General features: G+C 32.8%; 1 protein-coding gene across 1 annotated transcript in view; it reads right to left on the bottom strand.

Moving 5' to 3' along the window:
• LOC147467432 (uncharacterized) overlaps window positions 1–10,000 on the bottom strand; it is a 106,559-nt gene that overhangs the window by 5,846 nt on the left and 90,713 nt on the right. The window lies entirely within an intron of this gene.

Genomic DNA, 10,000 nt, shown 5'->3' with positions numbered 1-10,000 from the left:
GATAGGCTCTAAGAAAACGTCTCTTATGGGTTGATAATTATGGATTATTTAATTATGTAATTATAAATTCTATAAAGGCTTCTGTTACTAGTTAGGTTGCTAGGTTACTAAGTATGATATTTGCAATTATGAATCCTAGATAACAAGATTGAAATTATGAGAAGAATAAACTATTTACTACTGTATTTAAGTGGTAAATATTATTACTTGTGTTCTTTTTGTGAATAATGTTATTATGCAGACGGTCGGTATTCCGTTAAAGAATAAAAGAAAGAAAGGAAGGTAGAAAGAAAGAAAGAAAGAATGAAATAATTAAGTAGAGAAAAAATGAGAGCAAAAGAGAAGGAATAAAAAAAAGAAAGAAAAAGATAAAAAGAAAAAAATAAGTAAGAATAAAAAAACAAAGAATAAATAAGAAACAATAATATAAATAAAGAATAAAAGAAAGAAAGAATAAACGAAGGAAAGAAATAAAGAAAGTAAAAACAAAAGAATGAAACACAGAAAGAAACAAGAAGAAAGACTCTTCTCGCAATCACTTTTGATCTCATTTCTTTGTTGTTAGATTTTTTTTGTTAGCAAAGGGAGCTTGATTTGCAAAGACTAATTAAGAGTAGCGTATGAACTCTTTCGCTTTTTTGTATCAAAGTCTCTCTATGCTTTGTTGATCAATAAGTGAATGTTCATATGGCATGTTGATGTTGCATGTTAATGTTAATGGGATGTGGTAATGTCTACTTATATTGATGTGCATATGTTATGTTGATGTTGAATGTTAATGTTAATGGGTTAGGGTAATGTCTACTTATATTGATGTTCATATGTTGTGTTGATGTTGCATGTTAATGTTAATGGGATGTGGTAATGTCTACTTATATTGATGTGCATATGTTATGTTGATGTTGAATGTTAATGTTAATGGGATGTGGTAATGTCACTTATATTGATGTGCATATGTTATGTTGATGTTGAATGTTAATGTTAATGGGTTAGGGTAATGTCACTTATATTGATGTGCATATGTTGTGTTGATATTGATATGGCATATCAATATATGATAGATTAATGTTGGTATGGTATGTTAATGTTATGTTAACGGTAAGATTTCATTTTTATACCGATATACTATCCTAGTGTTAATATAATAATGTTAATTTAATGCTCATGTTACGTTAATATTGATATGCTATGTAGATATGATACGTTTATGTTAACGTTATGTTAATATTAATATGTTAGGTTAGATAAATATCCTAGATTTATCGTTTCAATGTCATGTTTATGTTGCAATCTCCCCCCCCACATAAACATAACACACGACCTATTGTCTGCAAATGCAAAATAAGATCCCCCCACCCCCCACCCCCCCCTAATCAAAATCGAGGATCCGAACGCCTTCGTTAATCCCATGTTACGAAATCCTGCGGTTGGGAAAAAAAGGCATCTCTTAAATGCGTCCTTAAAGCTATTCGATCTTATTCGGATCCGACTTAAGGAGGATCGAGGAGCGGAAAGGAGATTTATAGTGTCGTGAGTAATGTTTATGATTTTATTGATTTTATTTCATTTTTATTTTTTTTTATTATTTTTTTGTTTTGTGGATGGGGATAGATGGTGGATAGGAGCTTTGGGGTAGGTGGGTGGGTGGGTGAGTGGGTGGATGATTGGCTAGGGTGGGGAGTGAGGGGGGTGTTTGTGTGTGTGTGTATGTGTGCGTGTGTGTACGTGCATTCAGCCTACGTTTATGTGTCCTTTTACCCGGTTATTTCAAACATGGAATGTGTGACAATTGATCAGAATCAAATCAAACACTCAAATCAAATGCATGCAACGATATCATGGAAATTACAGCACATGTAAATTCCATCTAATTTTTCTTCAATCAAATGATACAATAAAAACAACAACAGAAAACATCTCTCAAAAAAGAAAAAGGAAAAAAAAAGAAAAGAAAAGAAAATGAACAGCTCTTTAATATTGCCCCAAAAAAAACCTTTATTGTTCGTCCAGATTATAAAACAAACAAACAAAACAGTCTAGTGAAAAAGAAAACAGTTGCAATATTTTTTCTTGAAAACTTTTGCAGGGTATGATCCGACTCCACAGAAAAAAGGAAAGAAAAAACAAAAAACAAAAAAACAAAAAATAAATGAAATAAAATAAAAGATTAACTTCATTCTGATACATATGATTCTTTTCGAATGACATTGCCGTCGAGTATATTCTTTAACGGAAGTAAATTAGGAAATAAACCTTTCATATCACTGGCACCTGTTCTCAGTCGATCAGACAGCTGTTCCCTTCTTCAGATACAAAATATAGGGGAATATATATGGGCGGCCTACACGTACGGGCGAAATATGGGCGACCTACACATCCTATCGGTTGATAAAGAAAATAGAATGGATTTCGTCTGTTTAATGCCCTTGGCTGTGGCCAACGCTTGTTAATGTTTATATGATTTAAATTTTCTACCTTTTCTGTCTCTTTCTTTCTTTCTTTCTTTCTGTCTCTCTCTCGCTCTCTCTCTCTCTCTCTCTCTCTCTCTCTCTCTCTCTCTCTCTCTCTCTCTCTCTGTGTTGTGTATATTATATATATATATATATCATATATATATATATATATATATATATTTTTTATAATATATGTACTTGTATGTATATATATGTATATATATATATATATATATATAGACATATATAATACATACATATATATATATATATATATATATATATATACCCCCTCACCACACTATATATATAATAGGCTTAGTATAACATATATATAACTATATATATATATATATATAATATATATATATTTCTATATATATAAGATATACATACAAGAACATTATATATGTATATATATACATATATATATATATATAATATGATATATATAATAATATTATATAATATATATAATATATATTATATATATATTATATATATATAATTATATACTATATTATATATATACTTATATATATATAATGCAGATATATATATATATATATATATAATATATATATATATATTGTGTGAGTGTGTGTGTGAGTGTGTGATGAATGGTGAGAGAGTTAGGATATATATATATTATATATATATAAATATATATATAACATACACACACACACTCAGACCACAGACACAAACACACCACACTGAGAAGAGTTGCGTAGATATTGAGTTACATACCACGCACACACACACACACACACACACAAACACACACACACACAAACACACACACACACACACACACAGATAACACACACACACATATATAAGATAACTATATATATATATATATATCATATATTATATATATATATAAATTAATATATTTATATAATATATTATATATATACACAATATACATACATATACCCCATATATCGAAATGAGAGAGAGAGAGAGAAATCGCTCGCTCGCCTCTCCGCTCGCTCTCCACTCCGATCTTAAAAGAACCGGGCTCCTCCAGTGACAAATCTTTTTTTTTGTTTTTGGCTGCAGATGACAACTCGCGCCAGTGATTCAGTTATAAAGATTGCACTAACGACGGCCTCTCTTTCTGAAGTTGGGATGTCGTTAAGGAGCAGTAATTAAAACCTGAAGAGGAAAGATATTGCCATCGACTCAGCAACAAGGCGGAAGCGAAGCTGCAACAGAGATGCCAAAAAACTAGAGTCGGGAAGTTACTAACCTGGATTTCTCACCCAAAGTGAAATCCTACGTAAGGATTGCAAATGACCAAATGTAATTCGTCATCCTTATCAATCGTGATAAATGTTGAAAAGAAAACGTAATATTAAGAAATCCTACGTAAGGATTGCAAATGACCAAATGTGATTCGTCATCCTTATCAATCGTGATAAATGTTGAAAAGAAAACGTAATATTAAGAAATCCTACGTAAGGATTGCGCAAGAATGATACCAAAATGTATATTTCGTCATCCTGAATCAATTCGGGATAGAATGTTGAAAAGACACGAATATTAAAAATCCTACTAAGGATTGCAATGACCAACATGTAAATCGACAACTTATCAATCGGGATAAATGTTGAAATGAAAACGTAATATTTATGTAACGTAGATGTTAATAGTAATCTTCAGATGTAAGGAATAGGTTATGGGGGACCTAAAATAGAATCTGCTTGTATGAGACAATCAGAGAAACGAATGAAGAAGTTTTTTTTTTTTTTTTTTTTAATTATTTTTCTTGTTGGCAACATCTAGTGTTAACTGAAAATATGACGAATGTCTGTGTGTGCCTGTGTGTGTGTGTGTGTGTGTGTGTGTGTGTGTGTATGTGTTAGTGTGTGTATGTGTGTGTATGTGTGTTTCCCCAGTTGGAATATTTGTGACTTATTCAGATTAAAACTATAGGCGTCAGAGAGGGCAAGAAAAAAATATCCGAGTTACAAATAGGATAATTACAGCAATGACGCTGATGATAACGTAATTACGATTTCTAGTCTTCATATGATAAAAAAAAAACAGAAATCTATAATATGAAACCAAGAAATAGAAAGATCAGAAACGAAAAGAAACCATAGATCAACTATCAAACACACGGCCAACAACAACAAACAACAAACGAACACTTCATCCCAATAAACGCTGCTGCAACATAAGATCAACATGACCGAATGTGCTAAATAAAAAATAAAACAACGAGATATTCCCCGAGCGCTTGGTATTTCATGGGCGGACGAACCAGACCATTAGGGACGACCAGTGAAATATATCTCGCAAATGTGATTGTTTGCGCTCCCCGACTGGCTGCTCGGGTGCTTATTTGACGCCGTGACTCTATTGCAGCTTTTGCAGTTTCTCACTATTATCGCTCGGTTTTGGAACGGAGCGCGTCCCTTTCATAATGGACGGGTCGATTACGAGCGTCTCTGAACTGATTTTCATGGTGAAAAATTCGCGGTATGCTCCCCCCGGATGAGAGGAGCTCCCTTTGGATCTTTCGAGTGTCTTCCGAAACGCGGGAAATCGGCAAGAGGGGGGGGATAACAGGAGCCGATTTCTTTGGCACTAATCGGGGAGATGTGTTGGCTCTTGATCCCTCGACAGCACGGCGCCCGTATGCATGACGGCTATGCACTCGGTGCCACCATGCGCCACTCACAATAGAGTGCTTCTATTGAAAATGAGATTATAACGCGGCATGCTATTCTATCAGATTTCAGTTCTCTCTGTTTGTCTCTTTCTCGTATGTATTCACACACTCACAGACACAGATAGAAAGCATACGCACACACACACACACACACACACACACACATACACACATACACACACACATTCACACACACACAACCACACACACACACACACACACACACACACACACATATATGTATAATATTGTCCTATATATATATATATAATATATATATATATATATATATACATATATATATATACATATATATATATATCTATATATACATATCTATTTATACATGTATATGAATAAATAAATACATACGCATATGATATATATCACATAATACGTCATTACATATGCGTCAGTGATGGCGTATGTGTTAATTCTTATGCAATACACCCACGAAACCCGCCATTCACCCACTCACTCTGAGTATTAATATATCTGTACCCATAGGCACCAAAATACACGTAACCCACCACCCGCCACCCGCCACCCACCACCCACCCACTCCCCCCCGGCCCCTGTACTCGACCCGTTGAGTCGGCAAACCTTTGAATCCGTCCATCACCCATCACGACTATGGCGAACTCACTGACCCGAAGAGCGCCGATTCACAAGTTCTGGTCTGACAGTTGGTCGGTGGAGGGTGTGTGTGGGGGGAGGGGGAGGATGGTGTAGAGGGTGCGTGAAGGGGTGAGTGAAGGGTGTGTGAAGGGTGCCATCACAGTGCCACAAGGAGAAGGGAGCTGTTCGCGTGGCACTTGTTTCACGCTTTTCGGGTCGAACCTAACTTGTGAAGGTCTGATTTAACTTTGTGTGAGGACCATCTGTTATTACATTCTGGCGTTATTTCACTTGACTGATAATAGTTTTCTGACTGAACGTTGTTATCAATTATGTCAAGAACCATGTATACATACATATACATACATATATACATGCATACATACATACATATATACATATATACATACACACAAACACACACATATATATATCTTAATCTATTTCTTTATCTATCTGTCCATATATCTATCTATGTATCTGTCATTCTACCTATCTATTTACATATCAATCTATCCACCTACCCATCTATACATCTAAGTATCTATCTATCTATCTATCTATTCATCTTTACACACGAATTCTATCTATCTCTCTATCTATCTGTCTACATATCTATTTATCTATCCATCTACCTACCTACCTATCTAACCATACACCTACTCTATAAATCTGAATCACTTATGAATCTGCTCACGAAATCTATCTATCTACCTATCTCTCTATCTATTTATCTATCTACATATTTGTATATCTGTAGGGTTAGCTTTAACCGTTAAAGTCCTTTTGCTCACTTTTCATTACTGTACATTCACTAATTATTCATTTCTACTTATTCTTTTATCACTTCTCATTTCTTTTCATTATATCATCAAATTTTATTTCCACATCTTAACTTCATATTCACAATCAGGGTCATGTAGTAGCATGCAGTCCTTTTCATGAAAATTTAGGCCTGAGAGTCAAACATGCTGTTGATGTCTCATATTTTTATTAGAAAATAAACTAAATAATGTTTGTAATATGGCTTTGGCTCATGGAAATCACATATAAAAGCAAGTTTGGAAATGAATATATATAGAAACACCAATTAACTCAATATAACAAAATTAAACATGTAAACCATTATAACACCAAGGCCACATACAGTAAAACAAAATAAAGCGAAACGATATATCTAATTTAAAATGAAATATCTAAAATAATATAACAGAAAATAAAAAGGTTTTATGAAAAAGCCCTCAAAAGTAAGGGTTCTGTATTTTACTGAAGGAATGACAGCTTACATAAACATAATTGATATAAAAAGAATAAATTTAATCTGCAATCAATGCAGTCACCAACGTCGACTTTGCCGTCTTACAGAAAAAAGTGAAAACTTAGAATAAAGTAAGAATTAATATATAAAAATGCCGTTCTACAATGGCGTCTCTGATCCGACTGGTAGTTCTGTGCCTATTGTTCTTGCGAGCACATATTCATTTACGCTCTGACGTTATCATGAACTCTAATTACGAAAACGGAGCGCTTTTATCGTGCGCTAAACCGTGTGGTTAGTTTCTCTATGCGCAATCAATTTATAAAACTATGACGGTGGTGGTGATGTCAATGCTATATCTATAGAATCATTGCTACCGCCTTCGCAATCGCACAGAGAGCACCCAGTCGTTTTCTTTACGGGAGGCCTTCGAAAATTCACTTGCTATGTATCCATCTACCTATTTTTCCAAATATCTATCTGTCTATCTATTTATCTAACTAATCATTAAGCTATTCTATTTGCTTGAATCACTCAAGAATCTGCACACGAAATCTATCAACCTACACATCTTTCTATATATCTATCCATCGATCTATTTATCTATCGTCGATCTATCTGTCTACCTACATATATATATATATATATATATATATATATATATATATATATATATATATATATATATACCTATCTATCTCTCTACCTAACTCTACACCTACTCTATAAACGTGAATCATTCGATTACTTTTTAGAAATCACACTCAATATGATGAAGACTTTTAACGTGAAGGAATTTATTTGAGGAATCATTTAATTGATGTTAATCTTTTTTACTTCAGGGAAATGCGGGGATTTTTTATTGTTCGTATTGATGGTAATGTTAACGTTAAGGGTGAGAATGTTATTTATTTTGATGATGATTTTAGTAATGATGGAGATGATGTTGATGATTGTTATGTTGGTGATGATGGTTATAATGATGAGAATTTTGATGAGAGTGATGATAGTATTATGATTAAGATGATGATAAAAATGATGATGATTATAACGCTAATATTCATAATAATGGAGATGATTATGTTGATGATAATGACATTAAGGATAGTGATGATAATGATGAGAATGTTAATGATAGCGATGATGATATTTATGATGGTAATGATGATGAAATTGATGATAATAATTATGATATATTATTAAAAGTGATAGTTGTCAGACTAATGCTAATGAAAAAAACAAAAAAGCATAAAAAAAAAAACATTGGTTTCTGCAAACGAGGTGATCTATGAAATAAAACCTGAACTATTTTATAGAGTAACAATAAATTCTAGCATATGTAATGAAAATGCTGCCCTAAAAATATTGGCTTTTAGTCGAGGTTAACATGACCGAGATATAGAGATTTCCAGTTAAACACGTAATATTCCAACAACGACAAGAGCTCAATAAAAAATGCAATTCTTTATCAACAAATGTTATCTAATTCACTCATGAAATAAAATAAGATATCTCATTTAGAATTAAAAAAACACTTTCTTTTCTGCTTTGAACATTCCAGAGACAAATTCACCTTTTATCTGCATTAAAATGTAGAATTGCAGAAAGGGTTTTCAAAATTGCAAAAAAAAATACTTTGAAATTTCAAGAAATGAATTTGCAATTAGAGAGTCCCATTAAATCTTAAAACCAAGAACAACTCTAACGTACCAAGACTTGCAATCTTAATTAGAAAAAAAGGCTAGGTTATAAAATTGAAAGCAGAGCAATGCTTTGAAATTTATAATGCTTGATTAAGTTCCACTTTCTCGGTTTTAAAGATGTTTTACGTTTTTAGATATCATACATCAATCATATTCGCGTGATTAATTCATTACAAAATGTAGACCGCTTCAAACACATTAATAATGTAGATATTTCTGAGAGTGTAAGCTATATCTATTTATTTACTTTATTATTTACTTTAAGCTGATTATTGCTAGCATTAGATAATAAGAATGATAACTATATTTGAAATGACAACAATAAAAATAGTCATATTCAAGAAATAATGAAAATGTTAAAGGAAACTACAAACACATGGCAAACAGACACATCTATCTATCTATCTATCTATCTATATTTGTGAGTGTGTAAGTGTGCGTCTATCTATCTATATTTGTGAGTGTGTAAGTGTGTGTCTATCTATCTATATTTGTGAGTGTGTAAGTGTGTGTCTATCTATCTATATTTGTGAGTGTGTACGTATGTGTTTCTGTCTATCTATATTTGTGAGTGTGTATGTATGTGTGTGTGATATTACCCAATATCATTATATTATTACCTTTCCTGTAAGAGAAAATCCCCAGATTTTCCCCGTCCTCCACCTCCAGCCGAAGAATTCCCGCCAAAAACGAGAATCTCATCCCGGTGAGTATGTCTCGAATCATAGTTCGGATAAAGTGTTAAGATTAATTGGCAGTATACCAAAGTTTAAATTGCAATGGCGGAAAATTCGATTAATTACGGCCGCCTCTCGTGTTTCGCAATTTTCAGCGGAAAAATCGTGATTAGTTGCAAGTTCCAGTCCAGGTGAATTTACACCTGCGTTCGAATCTCTCAATTCACGCTTCGTTTGAGTCGAAAAGTAACGCCATGACCCGCTGCTAATTAACTGACGTGTGGGAAGCTTCGATAATTAGATTTTATTACTGGAATTATTGTTGTTGGTTTTATGATGATTGTTTGTTAGTTTTTTGTGTTATTAACAGTGATGGTTATGTTAATCAGAATAATGGGGATGATGATGGTAATAATGATGATGATGATCATATTGGTAATAAATGTAATAAAAATAATGATGATGATTACAACAAAACTAGCTGGTAATGATAAATAGAATGATAATGATAATGATGATGATAGTGATAATGATGATGGTAATGATAAAGATGATGATAATGATAATGATGAAATGATGATGATAATGATGATAGTAATAATAAG

This window comes from Penaeus japonicus, unplaced genomic scaffold (assembly GCF_977035675.1).
Source record: "Penaeus japonicus unplaced genomic scaffold, GWHDUDI00000001_assembly GWHDUDI00000036, whole genome shotgun sequence".
In the NCBI taxonomy this organism is placed as follows: Eukaryota; Metazoa; Arthropoda; class Malacostraca; order Decapoda; family Penaeidae; genus Penaeus; species Penaeus japonicus.
Note: the sequence above shows the minus strand (reverse complement) of the source record. Positions and strands in the feature narration are given on the sequence as shown.